Raw genomic sequence first — 20,098 nt, 5'->3', positions numbered from 1 at the left:
GCAGCAGCAGCAGCAGGAGAGGTATGTAATCAGGAGCCCTCCTGCTAAGGGTAGACAGCTGCTCGTTCCACCCCACCCCCCGCCTTAATTGGTTCTCCTCCCTTCCAACGGTGTTGAGGCGGGTGGGAACAGCAGGGGGTGAAGGTGCTGTGTTTAAAGAGGTGGAGTTATGCAGATCTAAAACGCGTGGATTGCAGCAGCAGCAAGCCGAAAAGTGCAGGCATGTAAGGGATCTAGAGGTTGACAACATGTCTTCTTAACGGGAGTCCAGGAGCTCATCTCCACAAATGGACTTTTCAGGATCCTTGGGTGGCTCCGTAGTTTGAAACCAATTCTGGTTATCGCTTCTCGGCCTTTTGGCTAAGATCAAGTGTAGTATCTTTTGAAAAGGCAGTTTTGTCCTTGGGCTGCCCTAGTAAATTGATGCATATTACACACTGGTTTGGTGCACTTGTTAGTACGCCAGGTGGCTCATAGAGTTATCTGATGGAAAACATGGCCCTCCAGGATCGAAGTCACTAGGCTGGGTAAGTGTGAGGGCTTTGGAGCAATGTGCCCCAGGAGTAGGCGCCCTGGTGGGAGTCCAAGCTTACTGGGACTGGGAACCCCAGAAAGACTTGGCTTCGTAGCACGCCGCACCTTTGCCAATCATACTTTCTGAGCAACCCCCCCTATTCCTGGCCTCCGGGCTAGGAAGGGGAATTTTTATAAACCCGGTCGGAGGTCCGGTCAGCTTTGGGCTGAGAAACCAACACAGGCTCCAGCTCCACTAGGGTGGCAGCCTAGATGGAAGCTGGGAGCACGAAAACGGCTCTTCTCCGGCTTCGGCTAGGGAGAGCATCGGAGATCCCTGACCCTCGCTGTGGCCTTCTGGCTCGGAGGGATGGGGATGGTTTATTGGGGACCCTCTCCTCCGGGAAGGGTCCACATGAATCCTCGCCTCGTGCGCTGTTTTGGTGTAACTTCGGTCACATTTTTCAGTGCCTTGGATGCAGCTTCAATCAAAAATCTGTTCTTATCAGTTTAATATCTGATACGTCCCCTATCTGGGGACCATATATTAAATGGATTTTTAGAACAGGGAGATGGAAAAAGAGCTTGCTCTGTCCACTCCACGCATTGACCTGGTATTGCAGTATCTCCAGGACCGGTGCACCCCTTCTTTAATGCAGTTTCTAAAATCAGAAAGAATTGAATTCAATGTTTTTTGTTCATTTTGCTTGTTTGTCGGATTTGGGGATGGACTCTTTGGCTTTGCTTTTCTTCTCCTCATTGGATTTTTCATGTTCAAAGTTGCAGAAGCCAGATTACAAGCTCATTTTGGTTCAACTTCAGCAACTGTGCATTGCATTGCCATGTAATGTGATGCAATGCTATCTTTCTAGCTCTCCCTTTTTACTTCCTTTTGGATAAACAGACATATTAGGCAAGCATTTTGGAGCTTTCACCTAAATAACTACAGGTGGTGAGATAAGCTGCACAATATAATTGACCTTTCAGTATATTGTTGCACACACACCATCTATTTAGCAAATGCCCTTGTTATCAACAGCAGCCTTTTAAACTCACCTGAGCTAACAGGTATGTGCGCTGGTTACTCTGCTGCGCTTAAAATTTCTTTTTTGGTTTGCTACAATGCCTTTTCTGAAACGTTGTCTCCTTCTGCTGGAACACTGACTTCTTTCATTTAATGCCTGCAGACTATAAAAGAGAACCCAACCCAAAAAGTTTGGTTGATTAGTCTGTGGCATTCTGTTAAACTGTTGCTTATGGCGGTCTCTGTGAGCTTCTCAGCGACATTCAGCCAGCCAGGTATCCTGCCTGCAGTAGATGGAATGTGGCAATGGAACGCTGGCTGCGCGTGTCATAATAGGCTCTGAGCCTTTATATACCTGTGCACAGCAGCAGCCACCTTCAGTCTGCTGCTGGACAGCCAGCAGCAGCAGCAGCAGGAGAGGTATGTAATCAGGAGCCCTCCTGCTAAGGGTAGACAGCTGCTCGTTCCACCCCACCCCCCGCCTTAATTGGTTCTCCTCCCTTCCAACGGTGTTGAGGCGGGTGGGAACAGCAGGGGGTGAAGGTGCTGTGTTTAAAGAGGTGGAGTTATGCAGATCTAAAACGCGTGGATTGCAGCAGCAGCAAGCCGAAAAGTGCAGGCATGTAAGGGATCTAGAGGTTGACAACATGTCTTCTTAACGGGAGTCCAGGAGCTCATCTCCACAAATGGACTTTTCAGGATCCTTGGGTGGCTCCGTAGTTTGAAACCAATTCTGGTTATCGCTTCTCGGCCTTTTGGCTAAGATCAAGTGTAGTATCTGTTCTTATCAGTTTAATATCTGATACGTCCCCTATCTGGGGACCATATATTAAATGGATTTTTAGAACAGGGAGATGGAAAAAGAGCTTGCTCTGTCCACTCCACGCATTGACCTGGTATTGCAGTATCTCCAGGACCGGTGCACCCCTTCTTTAATGCAGTTTCTAAAATCAGAAAGAATTGAATTCAATGTTTTTTGTTCATTTTGCTTGTTTGTCGGATTTGGGGATGGCCTCTTTGGCTTTGCTTTTCTTCTCCTCATTGGATTTTTCATGTTCAAAGTTGCAGAAGCCAGATTACAAGCTCATTTTGGTTCAACTTCAGCAACTGTGCATTGCATTGCCATGTAATGTGATGCAATGCTATCTTTCTAGCTCTCCCTTTTTACTTCCTTTTGGATAAACAGACATATTAGGCAAGCATTTTGGAGCTTTCACCTAAATAACTACAGGTGGTGAGATAAGCTGCACAATATAATTGACCTTTCAGTATATTGTTGCACACACACCATCTATTTAGCAAATGCCCTTGTTATCAACAGCAGCCTTTTAAACTCACCTGAGCTAACAGGTATGTGCGCTGGTTACTCTGCTGCGCTTAAAATTTCTTTTTTGGTTTGCTACAATGCCTTTTCTGAAACGTTGTCTCCTTCTGCTGGAACACTGACTTCTTTCATTTAATGCCTGCAGACTATAAAAGAGAACCCAACCCAAAAAGTTTGGTTGATTAGTCTGTGGCATTCTGTTAAACTGTTGCTTATGGCGGTCTCTGTGAGCATCTCAGCGACATTCAGCCAGCCAGGTATCCTGCCTGCAGTAGATGGAATGTGGCAATGGAACGCTGGCTGCGCGTGTCATAATAGGCTCTGAGCCTTTATATACCTGTGCACAGCAGCAGCCACCTTCAGTCTGCTGCTGGACAGCCAGCAGCAGCAGCAGCAGGAGAGGTATGTAATCAGGAGCCCTCCTGCTAAGGGTAGACAGCTGCTCGTTCCACCCCACCCCCCGCCTTAATTGGTTCTCCTCCCTTCCAACGGTGTTGAGGCGGGTGGGAACAGCAGGGGGTGAAGGTGCTGTGTTTAAAGAGGTGGAGTTATGCAGATCTAAAACGCGTGGATTGCAGCAGCAGCAAGCCGAAAAGTGCAGGCATGTAAGGGATCTAGAGGTTGACAACATGTCTTCTTAACGGGAGTCCAGGAGCTCATCTCCACAAATGGACTTTTCAGGATCCTTGGGTGGCTCCGTAGTTTGAAACCAATTCTGGTTATCGCTTCTCGGCCTTTTGGCTAAGATCAAGTGTAGTATCTGTTCTTATCAGTTTAATATCTGATACGTCCCCTATCTGGGGACCATATATTAAATGGATTTTTAGAACAGGGAGATGGAAAAAGAGCTTGCTCTGTCCACTCCACGCATTGACCTGGTATTGCAGTATCTCCAGGACCGGTGCACCCCTTCTTTAATGCAGTTTCTAAAATCAGAAAGAATTGAATTCAATGTTTTTTGTTCATTTTGCTTGTTTGTCGGATTTGGGGATGGACTCTTTGGCTTTGCTTTTCTTCTCCTCATTGGATTTTTCATGTTCAAAGTTGCAGAAGCCAGATTACAAGCTCATTTTGGTTCAACTTCAGCAACTGTGCATTGCATTGCCATGTAATGTGATGCAATGCTATCTTTCTAGCTCTCCCTTTTTACTTCCTTTTGGATAAACAGACATATTAGGCAAGCATTTTGGAGCTTTCACCTAAATAACTACAGGTGGTGAGATAAGCTGCACAATATAATTGACCTTTCAGTATATTGTTGCACACACACCATCTATTTAGCAAATGCCCTTGTTATCAACAGCAGCCTTTTAAACTCACCTGAGCTAACAGGTATGTGCGCTGGTTACTCTGCTGCGCTTAAAATTTCTTTTTTGGTTTGCTACAATGCCTTTTCTGAAACGTTGTCTCCTTCTGCTGGAACACTGACTTCTTTCATTTAATGCCTGCAGACTATAAAAGAGAACCCAACCCAAAAAGTTTGGTTGATTAGTCTGTGGCATTCTGTTAAACTGTTGCTTATGGCGGTCTCTGTGAGCTTCTCAGCGACATTCAGCCAGCCAGGTATCCTGCCTGCAGTAGATGGAATGTGGCAATGGAACGCTGGCTGCGCGTGTCATAATAGGCTCTGAGCCTTTATATACCTGTGCACAGCAGCAGCCACCTTCAGTCTGCTGCTGGACAGCCAGCAGCAGCAGCAGCAGGAGAGGTATGTAATCAGGAGCCCTCCTGCTAAGGGTAGACAGCTGCTCGTTCCACCCCACCCCCCGCCTTAATTGGTTCTCCTCCCTTCCAACGGTGTTGAGGCGGGTGGGAACAGCAGGGGGTGAAGGTGCTGTGTTTAAAGAGGTGGAGTTATGCAGATCTAAAACGCGTGGATTGCAGCAGCAGCAAGCCGAAAAGTGCAGGCATGTAAGGGATCTAGAGGTTGACAACATGTCTTCTTAACGGGAGTCCAGGAGCTCATCTCCACAAATGGACTTTTCAGGATCCTTGGGTGGCTCCGTAGTTTGAAACCAATTCTGGTTATCGCTTCTCGGCCTTTTGGCTAAGATCAAGTGTAGTATCTGTTCTTATCAGTTTAATATCTGATACGTCCCCTATCTGGGGACCATATATTAAATGGATTTTTAGAACAGGGAGATGGAAAAAGAGCTTGCTCTGTCCACTCCACGCATTGACCTGGTATTGCAGTATCTCCAGGACCGGTGCACCCCTTCTTTAATGCAGTTTCTAAAATCAGAAAGAATTGAATTCAATGTTTTTTGTTCATTTTGCTTGTTTGTCGGATTTGGGGATGGACTCTTTGGCTTTGCTTTTCTTCTCCTCATTGGATTTTTCATGTTCAAAGTTGCAGAAGCCAGATTACAAGCTCATTTTGGTTCAACTTCAGCAACTGTGCATTGCATTGCCATGTAATGTGATGCAATGCTATCTTTCTAGCTCTCCCTTTTTACTTCCTTTTGGATAAACAGACATATTAGGCAAGCATTTTGGAGCTTTCACCTAAATAACTACAGGTGGTGAGATAAGCTGCACAATATAATTGACCTTTCAGTATATTGTTGCACACACACCATCTATTTAGCAAATGCCCTTGTTATCAACAGCAGCCTTTTAAACTCACCTGAGCTAACAGGTATGTGCGCTGGTTACTCTGCTGCGCTTAAAATTTCTTTTTTGGTTTGCTACAATGCCTTTTCTGAAACGTTGTCTCCTTCTGCTGGAACACTGACTTCTTTCATTTAATGCCTGCAGACTATAAAAGAGAACCCAACCCAAAAAGTTTGGTTGATTAGTCTGTGGCATTCTGTTAAACTGTTGCTTATGGCGGTCTCTGTGAGCTTCTCAGCGACATTCAGCCAGCCAGGTATCCTGCCTGCAGTAGATGGAATGTGGCAATGGAACGCTGGCTGCGCGTGTCATAATAGGCTCTGAGCCTTTATATACCTGTGCACAGCAGCAGCCACCTTCAGTCTGCTGCTGGACAGCCAGCAGCAGCAGCAGCAGGAGAGGTATGTAATCAGGAGCCCTCCTGCTAAGGGTAGACAGCTGCTCGTTCCACCCCACCCCCCGCCTTAATTGGTTCTCCTCCCTTCCAACGGTGTTGAGGCGGGTGGGAACAGCAGGGGGTGAAGGTGCTGTGTTTAAAGAGGTGGAGTTATGCAGATCTAAAACGCGTGGATTGCAGCAGCAGCAAGCCGAAAAGTGCAGGCATGTAAGGGATCTAGAGGTTGACAACATGTCTTCTTAACGGGAGTCCAGGAGCTCATCTCCACAAATGGACTTTTCAGGATCCTTGGGTGGCTCCGTAGTTTGAAACCAATTCTGGTTATCGCTTCTCGGCCTTTTGGCTAAGATCAAGTGTAGTATCTGTTCTTATCAGTTTAATATCTGATACGTCCCCTATCTGGGGACCATATATTAAATGGATTTTTAGAACAGGGAGATGGAAAAAGAGCTTGCTCTGTCCACTCCACGCATTGACCTGGTATTGCAGTATCTCCAGGACCGGTGCACCCCTTCTTTAATGCAGTTTCTAAAATCAGAAAGAATTGAATTCAATGTTTTTTGTTCATTTTGCTTGTTTGTCGGATTTGGGGATGGACTCTTTGGCTTTGCTTTTCTTCTCCTCATTGGATTTTTCATGTTCAAAGTTGCAGAAGCCAGATTACAAGCTCATTTTGGTTCAACTTCAGCAACTGTGCATTGCATTGCCATGTAATGTGATGCAATGCTATCTTTCTAGCTCTCCCTTTTTACTTCCTTTTGGATAAACAGACATATTAGGCAAGCATTTTGGAGCTTTCACCTAAATAACTACAGGTGGTGAGATAAGCTGCACAATATAATTGACCTTTCAGTATATTGTTGCACACACACCATCTATTTAGCAAATGCCCTTGTTATCAACAGCAGCCTTTTAAACTCACCTGAGCTAACAGGTATGTGCGCTGGTTACTCTGCTGCGCTTAAAATTTCTTTTTTGGTTTGCTACAATGCCTTTTCTGAAACGTTGTCTCCTTCTGCTGGAACACTGACTTCTTTCATTTAATGCCTGCAGACTATAAAAGAGAACCCAACCCAAAAAGTTTGGTTGATTAGTCTGTGGCATTCTGTTAAACTGTTGCTTATGGCGGTCTCTGTGAGCTTCTCAGCGACATTCAGCCAGCCAGGTATCCTGCCTGCAGTAGATGGAATGTGGCAATGGAACGCTGGCTGCGCGTGTCATAATAGGCTCTGAGCCTTTATATACCTGTGCACAGCAGCAGCCACCTTCAGTCTGCTGCTGGACAGCCAGCAGCAGCAGCAGCAGGAGAGGTATGTAATCAGGAGCCCTCCTGCTAAGGGTAGACAGCTGCTCGTTCCACCCCACCCCCCGCCTTAATTGGTTCTCCTCCCTTCCAACGGTGTTGAGGCGGGTGGGAACAGCAGGGGGTGAAGGTGCTGTGTTTAAAGAGGTGGAGTTATGCAGATCTAAAACGCGTGGATTGCAGCAGCAGCAAGCCGAAAAGTGCAGGCATGTAAGGGATCTAGAGGTTGACAACATGTCTTCTTAACGGGAGTCCAGGAGCTCATCTCCACAAATGGACTTTTCAGGATCCTTGGGTGGCTCCGTAGTTTGAAACCAATTCTGGTTATCGCTTCTCGGCCTTTTGGCTAAGATCAAGTGTAGTATCTGTTCTTATCAGTTTAATATCTGATACGTCCCCTATCTGGGGACCATATATTAAATGGATTTTTAGAACAGGGAGATGGAAAAAGAGCTTGCTCTGTCCACTCCACGCATTGACCTGGTATTGCAGTATCTCCAGGACCGGTGCACCCCTTCTTTAATGCAGTTTCTAAAATCAGAAAGAATTGAATTCAATGTTTTTTGTTCATTTTGCTTGTTTGTCGGATTTGGGGATGGACTCTTTGGCTTTGCTTTTCTTCTCCTCATTGGATTTTTCATGTTCAAAGTTGCAGAAGCCAGATTACAAGCTCATTTTGGTTCAACCTCCGCAACTGTGCATTGCATTGCCATGTAATGTGATGCAATGCTATCTTTCTAGCTCTCCCTTTTTACTTCCTTTTGGATAAACAGACATATTAGGCAAGCATTTTGGAGCTTTCACCTAAATAACTACAGGTGGTGAGATAAGCTGCACAATATAATTGACCTTTCAGTATATTGTTGCACACACACCATCTATTTAGCAAATGCCCTTGTTATCAACAGCAGCCTTTTAAACTCACCTGAGCTAACAGGTATGTGCGCTGGTTACTCTGCTGCGCTTAAAATTTCTTTTTTGGTTTGCTACAATGCCTTTTCTGAAACGTTGTCTCCTTCTGCTGGAACACTGACTTCTTTCATTTAATGCCTGCAGACTATAAAAGAGAACCCAACCCAAAAAGTTTGGTTGATTAGTCTGTGGCATTCTGTTAAACTGTTGCTTATGGCGGTCTCTGTGAGCTTCTCAGCGACATTCAGCCAGCCAGGTATCCTGCCTGCAGTAGATGGAATGTGGCAATGGAACGCTTGCTGCGCGTGTCATAATAGGCTCTGAGCCTTTATATACCTGTGCACAGCAGCAGCCACCTTCAGTCTGCTGCTGGACAGCCAGCAGCAGCAGCAGCAGGAGAGGTATGTAATCAGGAGCCCTCCTGCTAAGGGTAGACAGCTGCTCGTTCCACCCCACCCCCCGCCTTAATTGGTTCTCCTCCCTTCCAACGGTGTTGAGGCGGGTGGGAACAGCAGGGGGTGAAGGTGCTGTGTTTAAAGAGGTGGAGTTATGCAGATCTAAAACGCGTGGATTGCAGCAGCAGCAAGCCGAAAAGTGCAGGCATGTAAGGGATCTAGAGGTTGACAACATGTCTTCTTAACGGGAGTCCAGGAGCTCATCTCCACAAATGGACTTTTCAGGATCCTTGGGTGGCTCCGTAGTTTGAAACCAATTCTGGTTATCGCTTCTCGGCCTTTTGGCTAAGATCAAGTGTAGTATCTGTTCTTATCAGTTTAATATCTGATACGTCCCCTATCTGGGGACCATATATTAAATGGATTTTTAGAACAGGGAGATGGAAAAAGAGCTTGCTCTGTCCACTCCACGCATTGACCTGGTATTGCAGTATCTCCAGGACCGGTGCACCCCTTCTTTAATGCAGTTTCTAAAATCAGAAAGAATTGAATTCAATGTTTTTTGTTCATTTTGCTTGTTTGTCGGATTTGGGGATGGACTCTTTGGCTTTGCTTTTCTTCTCCTCATTGGATTTTTCATGTTCAAAGTTGCTGAAGCCAGATTACAAGCTCATTTTGGTTCAACTTCAGCAACTGTGCATTGCATTGCCATGTAATGTGATGCAATGCTATCTTTCTAGCTCTCCCTTTTTACTTCCTTTTGGATAAACAGACATATTAGGCAAGCATTTTGGAGCTTTCACCTAAATAACTACAGGTGGTGAGATAAGCTGCACAATATAATTGACCTTTCAGTATATTGTTGCACACACACCATCTATTTAGCAAATGCCCTTGTTATCAACAGCAGCCTTTTAAACTCACCTGAGCTAACAGGTATGTGCGCTGGTTACTCTGCTGCGCTTAAAATTTCTTTTTTGGTTTGCTACAATGCCTTTTCTGAAACGTTGTCTCCTTCTGCTGGAACACTGACTTCTTTCATTTAATGCCTGCAGACTATAAAAGAGAACCCAACCCAAAAAGTTTGGTTGATTAGTCTGTGGCATTCTGTTAAACTGTTGCTTATGGCGGTCTCTGTGAGCTTCTCAGCGACATTCAGCCAGCCAGGTATCCTGCCTGCAGTAGATGGAATGTGGTAATGGAACGCTGGCTGCGCGTGTCATAATAGGCTCTGAGCCTTTATATACCTGTGCACAGCAGCAGCCACCTTCAGTCTGCTGCTGGACAGCCAGGAGCAGCAGCAGCAGGAGAGGTATGTAATCAGGAGCCCTCCTGCTAAGGGTAGACAGCTGCTCGTTCCACCCCACTCCCCGCCTTAATTGGTTCTCCTCCCTTCCAACGGTGTTGAGGCGGGTGGGAACAGCAGGGGGTGAAGGTGCTGTGTTTAAAGAGGTGGAGTTATGCAGATCTAAAACGCGTGGATTGCAGCAGCAGCAAGCCGAAAAGTGCAGGCATGTAAGGGATCTAGAGGTTGACAACATGTCTTCTTAACGGGAGTCCAGGAGCTCATCTCCACAAATGGACTTTTCAGGATCCTTGGGTGGCTCCGTAGTTTGAAACCAATTCTGGTTATCGCTTCTCGGCCTTTTGGCTAAGATCAAGTGTAGTATCTGTTCTTATCAGTTTAATATCTGATACGTCCCCTATCTGGGGACCATATATTAAATGGATTTTTAGAACAGGGAGATGGAAAAAGAGCTTGCTCTGTCCACTCCACGCATTGACCTGGTATTGCAGTATCTCCAGGACCGGTGCACCCCTTCTTTAATGCAGTTTCTAAAATCAGAAAGAATTGAATTCAATGTTTTTTGTTCATTTTGCTTGTTTGTCGGATTTTGGGATGGCCTCTTTGGCTTTGCTTTTCTTCTCCTCATTGGATTTTTCATGTTCAAAGTTGCAGAAGCCAGATTACAAGCTCATTTTGGTTCAACTTCAGCAACTGTGCATTGCATTGCCATGTAATGTGATGCAATGCTATCTTTCTAGCTCTCCCTTTTTACTTCCTTTTGGATAAACAGACATATTAGGCAAGCATTTTGGAGCTTTCACCTAAATAACTACAGGTGGTGAGATAAGCTGCACAATATAATTGACCTTTCAGTATATTGTTGCACACACACCATCTATTTAGCAAATGCCCTTGTTATCAACAGCAGCCTTTTAAACTCACCTGAGCTAACAGGTATGTGCGCTGGTTACTCTGCTGCGCTTAAAATTTCTTTTTTGGTTTGCTACAATGCCTTTTCTGAAACGTTGTCTCCTTCTGCTGGAACACTGACTTCTTTCATTCAATGCCTGCAGACTATAAAAGAGAACCCAACCCAAAAAGTTTGGTTGATTAGTCTGTGGCATTCTGTTAAACTGTTGCTTATGGCGGTCTCTGTGAGCATCTCAGCGACATTCAGCCAGCCAGGTATCCTGCCTGCAGTAGATGGAATGTGGCAATGGAACGCTGGCTGCGCGTGTCATAATAGGCTCTGAGCCTTTATATACCTGTGCACAGCAGCAGCCACCTTCAGTCTGCTGCTGGACAGCCAGCAGCAGCAGCAGCAGGAGAGGTATGTAATCAGGAGCCCTCCTGCTAAGGGTAGACAGCTGCTCGTTCCACCCCACCCCCCGCCTTAATTGGTTCTCCTCCCTTCCAACGGTGTTGAGGCGGGTGGGAACAGCAGGGGGTGAAGGTGCTGTGTTTAAAGAGGTGGAGTTATGCAGATCTAAAACGCGTGGATTGCAGCAGCAGCAAGCCGAAAAGTGCAGGCATGTAAGGGATCTAGAGGTTGACAACATGTCTTCTTAACGGGAGTCCAGGAGCTCATCTCCACAAATGGACTTTTCAGGATCCTTGGGTGGCTCCGTAGTTTGAAACCAATTCTGGTTATCGCTTCTCGGCCTTTTGGCTAAGATCAAGTGTAGTATCTGTTCTTATCAGTTTAATATCTGATACGTCCCCTATCTGGGGACCATATATTAAATGGATTTTTAGAACAGGGAGATGGAAAAAGAGCTTGCTCTGTCCACTCCACGCATTGACCTGGTATTGCAGTATCTCCAGGACCGGTGCACCCCTTCTTTAATGCAGTTTCTAAAATCAGAAAGAATTGAATTCAATGTTTTTTGTTCATTTTGCTTGTTTGTCGGATTTGGGGATGGACTCTTTGGCTTTGCTTTTCTTCTCCTCATTGGATTTTTCATGTTCAAAGTTGCAGAAGCCAGATTACAAGCTCATTTTGGTTCAACTTCAGCAACTGTGCATTGCATTGCCATGTAATGTGATGCAATGCTATCTTTCTAGCTCTCCCTTTTTACTTCCTTTTGGATAAACAGACATATTAGGCAAGCATTTTGGAGCTTTCACCTAAATAACTACAGGTGGTGAGATAAGCTGCACAATATAATTGACCTTTCAGTATATTGTTGCACACACACCATCTATTTAGCAAATGCCCTTGTTATCAACAGCAGCCTTTTAAACTCACCTGAGCTAACAGGTATGTGCGCTGGTTACTCTGCTGCGCTTAAAATTTCTTTTTTGGTTTGCTACAATGCCTTTTCTGAAACGTTGTCTCCTTCTGCTGGAACACTGACTTCTTTCATTTAATGCCTGCAGACTATAAAAGAGAACCCAACCCAAAAAGTTTGGTTGATTAGTCTGTGGCATTCTGTTAAACTGTTGCTTATGGCGGTCTCTGTGAGCTTCTCAGCGACATTCAGCCAGCCAGGTATCCTGCCTGCAGTAGATGGAATGTGGCAATGGAACGCTGGCTGCGCGTGTCATAATAGGCTCTGAGCCTTTATATACCTGTGCACAGCAGCAGCCACCTTCAGTCTGCTGCTGGACAGCCAGCAGCAGCAGCAGCAGGAGAGGTATGTAATCAGGAGCCCTCCTGCTAAGGGTAGACAGCTGCTCGTTCCACCCCACCCCCCGCCTTAATTGGTTCTCCTCCCTTCCAACGGTGTTGAGGCGGGTGGGAACAGCAGGGGGTGAAGGTGCTGTGTTTAAAGAGGTGGAGTTATGCAGATCTAAAACGCGTGGATTGCAGCAGCAGCAAGCCGAAAAGTGCAGGCATGTAAGGGATCTAGAGGTTGACAACATGTCTTCTTAACGGGAGTCCAGGAGCTCATCTCCACAAATGGACTTTTCAGGATCCTTGGGTGGCTCCGTAGTTTGAAACCAATTCTGGTTATCGCTTCTCGGCCTTTTCGCTAAGATCAAGTGTAGTATCTGTTCTTATCAGTTTAATATCTGATACGTCCCCTATCTGGGGACCATATATTAAATGGATTTTTAGAACAGGGAGATGGAAAAAGAGCTTGCTCTGTCCACTCCACGCATTGACCTGGTATTGCAGGATCTCCAGGACCGGTGCACCCCTTCTTTAATGCAGTTTCTAAAATCAGAAAGAATTGAATTCAATGTTTTTTGTTCATTTTGCTTGTTTGTCGGATTTGGGGATGGACTCTTTGGCTTTGCTTTTCTTCTCCTCATTGGATTTTTCATGTTCAAAGTTGCAGAAGCCAGATTACAAGCTAATTTTGGTTCAACTTCAGCAACTGTGCATTGCATTGCCATGTAATGTGATGCAATGCTATCTTTCTAGCTCTCCCTTTTTACTTCCTTTTGGATAAACAGACATATTAGGCAAGCATTTTGGAGCTTTCACCTAAATAACTACAGGTGGTGAGATAAGCTGCACAATATAATTGACCTTTCAGTATATTGTTGCACACACACCATCTATTTAGCAAATGCCCTTGTTATCAACAGCAGCCTTTTAAACTCACCTGAGCTAACAGGTATGTGCGCTGGTTACTCTGCTGCGCTTAAAATTTCTTTTTTGGTTTGCTACAATGCCTTTTCTGAAACGTTGTCTCCTTCTGCTGGAACACTGACTTCTTTCATTTAATGCCTGCAGACTATAAAAGAGAACCCAACCCAAAAAGTTTGGTTGATTAGTCTGTGGCATTCTGTTAAACTGTTGCTTATGGCGGTCTCTGTGAGCTTCTCAGCGACATTCAGCCAGCCAGGTATCCTGCCTGCAGTAGATGGAATGTGGCAATGGAACGCTGGCTGCGCGTGTCATAATAGGCTCTGAGCCTTTATATACCTGTGCACAGCAGCAGCCACCTTCAGTCTGCTGCTGGACAGCCAGCAGCAGCAGAAGCAGGAGAGGTATGTAATCAGGAGCCCTCCTGCTAAGGGTAGACAGCTGCTCGTTCCACCCCACCCCCCGCCTTAATTGGTTCTCCTCCCTTCCAACGGTGTTGAGGCGGGTGGGAACAGCAGGGGGTGAAGGTGCTGTGTTTAAAGAGGTGGAGTTATGCAGATCTAAAACGCGTGGATTGCAGCAGCAGCAAGCCGAAAAGTGCAGGCATGTAAGGGATCTAGAGGTTGACAACATGTCTTCTTAACGGGAGTCCAGGAGCTCATCTCCACAAATGGACTTTTCAGGATCCTTGGGTGGCTCCGTAGTTTGAAACCAATTCTGGTTATCGCTTCTCGGCCTTTTGGCTAAGATCAAGTGTAGTATCTGTTCTTATCAGTTTAATATCTGATACGTCCCCTATCTGGGGACCATATATTAAATGGATTTTTAGAACAGGGAGATGGAAAAAGAGCTTGCTCTGTCCACTCCACGCATTGACCTGGTATTGCAGTATCTCCAGGACCGGTGCACCCCTTCTTTAATGCAGTTTCTAAAATCAGAAAGAATTGAATTCAATGTTTTTTGTTCATTTTGCTTGTTTGTCGGATTTGGGGATGGACTCTTTGGCTTTGCTTTTCTTCTCCTCATTGGATTTTTCATGTTCAAAGTTGCAGAAGCCAGATTACAAGCTCATTTTGGTTCAACTTCAGCAACTGTGCATTGCATTGCCATGTAATGTGATGCAATGCTATCTTTCTAGCTCTCCCTTTTTACTTCCTTTTGGATAAACAGACATATTAGGCAAGCATTTTGGAGCTTTCACCTAAATAACTACAGGTGGTGAGATAAGCTGCACAATATAATTGACCTTTCAGTATATTGTTGCACACACACCATCTATTTAGCAAATGCCCTTGTTATCAACAGCAGCCTTTTAAACTCACCTGAGCTAACAGGTATGTGCGCTGGTTACTCTGCTGCGCTTAAAATTTCTTTTTTGGCTTGCTACAATGCCTTTTCTGAAACGTTGTCTCCTTCTGCTGGAACACTGACTTCTTTCATTTAATGCCTGCAGACTATAAAAGAGAACCCAACCCAAAAAGTTTGGTTGATTAGTCTGTGGCATTCTGTTAAACTGTTGCTTATGGCGGTCTCTGTGAGCTTCTCAGCGACATTCAGCCAGCCAGGTATCCTGCCTGCAGTAGATGGAATGTGGCAATGGAACGCTGGCTGCGCGTGTCATAATAGGCTCTGAGCCTTTATATACCTGTGCACAGCAGCAGCCACCTTCAGTCTGCTGCTGGACAGCCAGCAGCAGCAGCAGCAGGAGAGGTATGTAATCAGGAGCCCTCCTGCTAAGGGTAGACAGCTGCTCGTTCCACCCCACCCCCCGCCTTAATTGGTTCTCCTCCCTTCCAACGGTGTTGAGGCGGGTGGGAACAGCAGGGGGTGAAGGTGCTGTGTTTAAAGAGGTGGAGTTATGCAGATCTAAAACGCGTGGATTGCAGCAGCAGCAAGCCGAAAAGTGCAGGCATGTAAGGGATCTAGAGGTTGACAACATGTCTTCTTAACGGGAGTCCAGGAGCTCATCTCCACAAATGGACTTTTCAGGATCCTTGGGTGGCTCCGTAGTTTGAAACCAATTCTGGTTATCGCTTCTCGGCCTTTTGGCTAAGATCAAGTGTAATATCTGTTCTTATCAGTTTAATATCTGATACGTCCCCTATCTGGGGACCATATATTAAATGGATTTTTAGAACAGGGAGATGGAAAAAGAGCTTGCTCTGTCCACTCCACGCATTGACCTGGTATTGCAGTATCTCCAGGACCGGTGCACCCCTTCTTTAATGCAGTTTCTAAAATCAGAAAGAATTGAATTCAATGTTTTTTGTTCATTTTGCTTGTTTGTCGGATTTGGGGATGGACTCTTTGGCTTTGCTTTTCTTCTCCTCATTGGATTTTTCATGTTCAAAGTTGCAGAAGCCAGATTACAAGCTCATTTTGGTTCAACTTCAGCAACTGTGCATTGCATTGCCATGTAATGTGATGCAATGCTATCTTTCTAGCTCTCCCTTTTTACTTCCTTTTGGATAAACAGACATATTAGGCAAGCATTTTGGAGCTTTCACCTAAATAACTACAGGTGGTGAGATAAGCTGCACAATATAATTGACCTTTCAGTATATTGTTGCACACACACCATCTATTTAGCAAATGCCCTTGTTATCAACAGCAGCCTTTTAAACTCACCTGAGCTAACAGGTATGTGCGCTGGTTACTCTGCTGCGCTTAAAATTTCTTTTTTGGTTTGCTACAATGCCTTTTCTGAAACGTTGTCTCCTTCTGCTGGAACACTGACTTCTTTCATTTAATGCCTGCAGACTATAAAAGAGAACCCAACCCAAAAAGTTTGGTTGATTAGTCTGTGGCATTCTGTTAAACTGTTGCTTATGGCGGTCTCTGTGAGCTTCTCAGCGACATTCAGCCAGCCAGGTATCCTGCCTGCAGTAGATGGAATGTGGCAATGGAACGCTGGCTGCGCGTGTCATAATAGGCTCTGAGCCTTTATATACCTGTGCACAGCAGCAGCCACCTTCAGTCTGCTGCTGGACAGCCAGCAGCAGCAGCAGCAGGAGAGGTATGTAATCAGGAGCCCTCCTGCTAAGGGTAGACAGCTGCTCGTTCCACCCCACCCCCCGCCTTAATTGGTTCTCCTCCCTTCCAACGGTGTTGAGGCGGGTGGGAACAGCAGGGGGTGAAGGTGCTGTGTTTAAAGAGGTGGAGTTATGCAGATCTAAAACGCGTGGATTGCAGCAGCAGCAAGCCGAAAAGTGCAGGCATGTAAGGGATCTAGAGGTTGACAACATGTCTTCTTAACGGGAGTCCAGGAGCTCATCTCCACAAATGGACTTTTCAGGATCCTTGGGTGGCTCCGTAGTTTGAAACCAATTCTGGTTATCGCTTCTCGGCCTTTTGGCTAAGATCAAGTGTAGTATCTGTTCTTATCAGTTTAATATCTGATACGTCCCCTATCTGGGGACCATATATTAAATGGATTTTTAGAACAGGGAGATGGAAAAAGAGCTTGCTCTGTCCACTCCACGCATTGACCTGGTATTGCAGTATCTCCAGGACCGGTGCACCCCTTCTTTAATGCAGTTTCTAAAATCAGAAAGAATTGAATTCAATGTTTTTTGTTCATTTTGCTTGTTTGTCGGATTTTGGGATGGACTCTTTGGCTTTGCTTTTCTTCTCCTCATTGGATTTTTCATGTTCAAAGTTGCAGAAGCCAGATTACAAGCTCATTTTGGTTCAACTTCAGCAACTGTGCATTGCATTGCCATGTAATGTGATGCAATGCTATCTTTCTAGCTCTCCCTTTTTACTTCCTTTTGGATAAACAGACATATTAGGCAAGCATTTTGGAGCTTTCACCTAAATAACTACAGGTGGTGAGATAAGCTGCACAATATAATTGACCTTTCAGTATATTGTTGCACACACACCATCTATTTAGCAAATGCCCTTGTTATCAACAGCAGCCTTTTAAACTCACCTGAGCTAACAGGTATGTGCGCTGGTTACTCTGCTGCGCTTAAAATTTCTTTTTTGGTTTGCTACAATGCCTTTTCTGAAACGTTGTCTCCTTCTGCTGGAACACTGACTTCTTTCATTTAATGCCTGCAGACTATAAAAGAGAACCCAACCCAAAAAGTTTGGTTGATTAGTCTGTGGCATTCTGTTAAACTGTTGCTTATGGCGGTCTCTGTGAGCTTCTCAGCGACATTCAGCCAGCCAGGTATCCTGCCTGCAGTAGATGGAATGTGGCAATGGAACGCTGGCTGCGCGTGTCATAATAGGCTCTGAGCCTTTATATACCTGTGCACAGCAGCAGCCACCTTCAGTCTGCTGCTGGACAGCCAGCAGCAGCAGCAGCAGGAGAGGTATGTAATCAGGAGCCCTCCTGCTAAGGGTAGACAGCTGCTCGTTCCACCCCACCCCCCGCCTTAATTGGTTCTCCTCCCTTCCAACGGTGTTGAGGCGGGTGGGAACAGCAGGGGGTGAAGGTGCTGTGTTTAAAGAGGTGGAGTTATGCAGATCTAAAACGCGTGGATTGCAGCAGCAGCAAGCCGAAAAGTGCAGGCATGTAAGGGATCTAGAGGTTGACAACATGTCTTCTTAACGGGAGTCCAGGAGCTCATCTCCACAAATGGACTTTTCAGGATCCTTGGGTGGCTCCGTAGTTTGAAACCAATTCTGGTTATCGCTTCTCGGCCTTTTGGCTAAGATCAAGTGTAGTATCTGTTCTTATCAGTTTAATATCTGATACGTCCCCTATCTGGGGACCATATATTAAATGGATTTTTAGAACAGGGAGATGGAAAAAGAGCTTGCTCTGTCCACTCCACGCATTGACCTGGTATTGCAGTATCTCCAGGACCGGTGCACCCCTTCTTTAATGCAGTTTCTAAAATCAGAAAGAATTGAATTCAATGTTTTTTGTTCATTTTGCTTGTTTGTCGGATTTTGGGATGGACTCTTTGGCTTTGCTTTTCTTCTCCTCATTGGATTTTTCATGTTCAAAGTTGCAGAAGCCAGATTACAAGCTCATTTTGGTTCAACTTCAGCAACTGTGCATTGCATTGCCATGTAATGTGATGCAATGCTATCTTTCTAGCTCTCCCTTTTTACTTCCTTTTGGATAAACAGACATATTAGGCAAGCATTTTGGAGCTTTCACCTAAATAACTACAGGTGGTGAGATAAGCTGCACAATATAATTGACCTTTCAGTATATTGTTGCACACACACCATCTATTTAGCAAATGCCCTTGTTATCAACAGCAGCCTTTTAAACTCACCTGAGCTAACAGGTATGTGCGCTGGTTACTCTGCTGCGCTTAAAATTTCTTTTTTGGTTTGCTACAATGCCTTTTCTGAAACGTTGTCTCCTTCTGCTGGAACACTGACTTCTTTCATTTAATGCCTGCAGACTATAAAAGAGAACCCAACCCAAAAAGTTTGGTTGATTAGTCTGTGGCATTCTGTTAAACTGTTGCTTATGGCGGTCTCTGTGAGCTTCTCAGCGATATTCAGCCAGCCAGGTATCCTGCCTGCAGTAGATGGAATGTGGCAATGGAACGCTGGCTGCGCGTGTCATAATAGGCTCTGAGCCTTTATATACCTGTGCACAGCAGCAGCCACCTTCAGTCTGCTGCTGGACAGCCAGCAGCAGCAGCAGCAGGAGAGGTATGTAATCAGGAGCCCTCCTGCTAAGGGTAGACAGCTGCTCGTTCCACCCCACCCCCCGCCTTAATTGGTTCTCCTCCCTTCCAACGGTGTTGAGGCGGGTGGGAACAGCAGGGGGTGAAGGTGCTGTGTTTAAAGAGGTGGAGTTATGCAGATCTAAAACGCGTGGATTGCAGCAGCAGCAAGCCGAAAAGTGCAGGCATGTAAGGGATCTAGAGGTTGACAACATGTCTTCTTAACGGGAGTCCAGGAGCTCATCTCCACAAATGGACTTTTCAGGATCCTTGGGTGGCTCCGTAGTTTGAAACCAATTCTGGTTATCGCTTCTCGGCCTTTTGGCTAAGATCAAGTGTAGTATCTGTTCTTATCAGTTTAATATCTGATACGTCCCCTATCTGGGGACCATATATTAAATGGATTTTTAGAACAGGGAGATGGAAAAAGAGCTTGCTCTGTCCACTCCACGCATTGACCTGGTATTGCAGTATCTCCAGGACCGGTGCACCCCTTCTTTAATGCAGTTTCTAAAATCAGAAAGAATTGAATTCAATGTTTTTTGTTCATTTTGCTTGTTTGTCGGATTTTGGGATGGACTCTTTGGCTTTGCTTTTCTTCTCCTCATTGGATTTTTCATGTTCAAAGTTGCAGAAGCCAGATTACAAGCTCATTTTGGTTCAACTTCAGCAACTGTGCATTGCATTGCCATGTAATGTGATGCAATGCTATCTTTCTAGCTCTCCCTTTTTACTTCCTTTTGGATAAACAGACATATTAGGCAAGCATTTTGGAGCTTTCACCTAAATAACTACAGGTGGTGAGATAAGCTGCACAATATAATTGACCTTTCAGTATATTGTTGCACACACACCATCTATTTAGCAAATGCCCTTGTTATCAACAGCAGCCTTTTAAACTCACCTGAGCTAACAGGTATGTGCGCTGGTTACTCTGCTGCGCTTAAAATTTCTTTTTTGGTTTGCTACAATGCCTTTTCTGAAACGTTGTCTCCTTCTGCTGGAACACTGACTTCTTTCATTTAATGCCTGCAGACTATAAAAGAGAACCCAACCCAAAAAGTTTGGTTGATTAGTCTGTGGCATTCTGTTAAACTGTTGCTTATGGCGGTCTCTGTGAGCTTCTCAGCGATATTCAGCCAGCCAGGT

At 45.2% G+C, this 20,098-nt stretch overlaps 14 non-coding genes and 2 pseudogenes across 14 annotated transcripts; all 16 read left to right on the top strand.

Annotated features, from left to right (window-relative positions):
* The first annotated feature begins 340 nt into the window (after positions 1–340).
* Positions 341–456, top strand: LOC141219727 (U2 spliceosomal RNA; annotated as a pseudogene).
* Positions 457–980: 524 nt separating this feature from the next.
* LOC141219614 (U2 spliceosomal RNA) lies at positions 981–1,161 on the top strand (annotated as a pseudogene).
* A 1,115-nt stretch (positions 1,162–2,276) lies between these two features.
* Positions 2,277–2,467, top strand: LOC141219890 (U2 spliceosomal RNA). The gene has a single exon (XR_012288266.1). It is a non-coding gene; the product is annotated as a U2 spliceosomal RNA (small nuclear RNA).
* A 1,115-nt stretch (positions 2,468–3,582) lies between these two features.
* On the top strand, positions 3,583–3,773 carry LOC141219889 (U2 spliceosomal RNA). The gene has a single exon (XR_012288265.1). It is a non-coding gene; the product is annotated as a U2 spliceosomal RNA (small nuclear RNA).
* Positions 3,774–4,888: 1,115 nt separating this feature from the next.
* Positions 4,889–5,079, top strand: LOC141219888 (U2 spliceosomal RNA). The gene has a single exon (XR_012288264.1). It is a non-coding gene; the product is annotated as a U2 spliceosomal RNA (small nuclear RNA).
* Positions 5,080–6,194: 1,115 nt separating this feature from the next.
* On the top strand, positions 6,195–6,385 carry LOC141219887 (U2 spliceosomal RNA). Its single transcript, XR_012288263.1, has one exon. It is a non-coding gene; the product is annotated as a U2 spliceosomal RNA (small nuclear RNA).
* Positions 6,386–7,500: 1,115 nt separating this feature from the next.
* LOC141219886 (U2 spliceosomal RNA) lies at positions 7,501–7,691 on the top strand. The gene has a single exon (XR_012288262.1). It is a non-coding gene; the product is annotated as a U2 spliceosomal RNA (small nuclear RNA).
* A 1,115-nt stretch (positions 7,692–8,806) lies between these two features.
* On the top strand, positions 8,807–8,997 carry LOC141219885 (U2 spliceosomal RNA). The gene has a single exon (XR_012288261.1). It is a non-coding gene; the product is annotated as a U2 spliceosomal RNA (small nuclear RNA).
* Positions 8,998–10,112: 1,115 nt separating this feature from the next.
* LOC141219884 (U2 spliceosomal RNA) lies at positions 10,113–10,303 on the top strand. The gene has a single exon (XR_012288260.1). It is a non-coding gene; the product is annotated as a U2 spliceosomal RNA (small nuclear RNA).
* A 1,115-nt stretch (positions 10,304–11,418) lies between these two features.
* On the top strand, positions 11,419–11,609 carry LOC141219882 (U2 spliceosomal RNA). The gene has a single exon (XR_012288258.1). It is a non-coding gene; the product is annotated as a U2 spliceosomal RNA (small nuclear RNA).
* Positions 11,610–12,724: 1,115 nt separating this feature from the next.
* On the top strand, positions 12,725–12,915 carry LOC141219596 (U2 spliceosomal RNA). Its single transcript, XR_012288054.1, has one exon. It is a non-coding gene; the product is annotated as a U2 spliceosomal RNA (small nuclear RNA).
* A 1,115-nt stretch (positions 12,916–14,030) lies between these two features.
* LOC141219881 (U2 spliceosomal RNA) lies at positions 14,031–14,221 on the top strand. The gene has a single exon (XR_012288257.1). It is a non-coding gene; the product is annotated as a U2 spliceosomal RNA (small nuclear RNA).
* Positions 14,222–15,336: 1,115 nt separating this feature from the next.
* LOC141220229 (U2 spliceosomal RNA) lies at positions 15,337–15,527 on the top strand. The gene has a single exon (XR_012288598.1). It is a non-coding gene; the product is annotated as a U2 spliceosomal RNA (small nuclear RNA).
* Positions 15,528–16,642: 1,115 nt separating this feature from the next.
* Positions 16,643–16,833, top strand: LOC141219880 (U2 spliceosomal RNA). The gene has a single exon (XR_012288256.1). It is a non-coding gene; the product is annotated as a U2 spliceosomal RNA (small nuclear RNA).
* Positions 16,834–17,948: 1,115 nt separating this feature from the next.
* On the top strand, positions 17,949–18,139 carry LOC141219879 (U2 spliceosomal RNA). Its single transcript, XR_012288255.1, has one exon. It is a non-coding gene; the product is annotated as a U2 spliceosomal RNA (small nuclear RNA).
* Positions 18,140–19,254: 1,115 nt separating this feature from the next.
* Positions 19,255–19,445, top strand: LOC141219878 (U2 spliceosomal RNA). Its single transcript, XR_012288254.1, has one exon. It is a non-coding gene; the product is annotated as a U2 spliceosomal RNA (small nuclear RNA).
* The last annotated feature ends 653 nt before the right edge of the window (positions 19,446–20,098 follow it).

Source organism: Phyllobates terribilis, unplaced genomic scaffold (genome assembly GCF_046119375.1).
Source record: "Phyllobates terribilis strain yellow unplaced genomic scaffold, ASM4611937v1 Scaffold_277__1_contigs__length_2500907, whole genome shotgun sequence".
Lineage (NCBI taxonomy): Eukaryota > Metazoa > Chordata > Amphibia > Anura > Dendrobatidae > Phyllobates > Phyllobates terribilis.
Note: the sequence above shows the minus strand (reverse complement) of the source record. Positions and strands in the feature narration are given on the sequence as shown.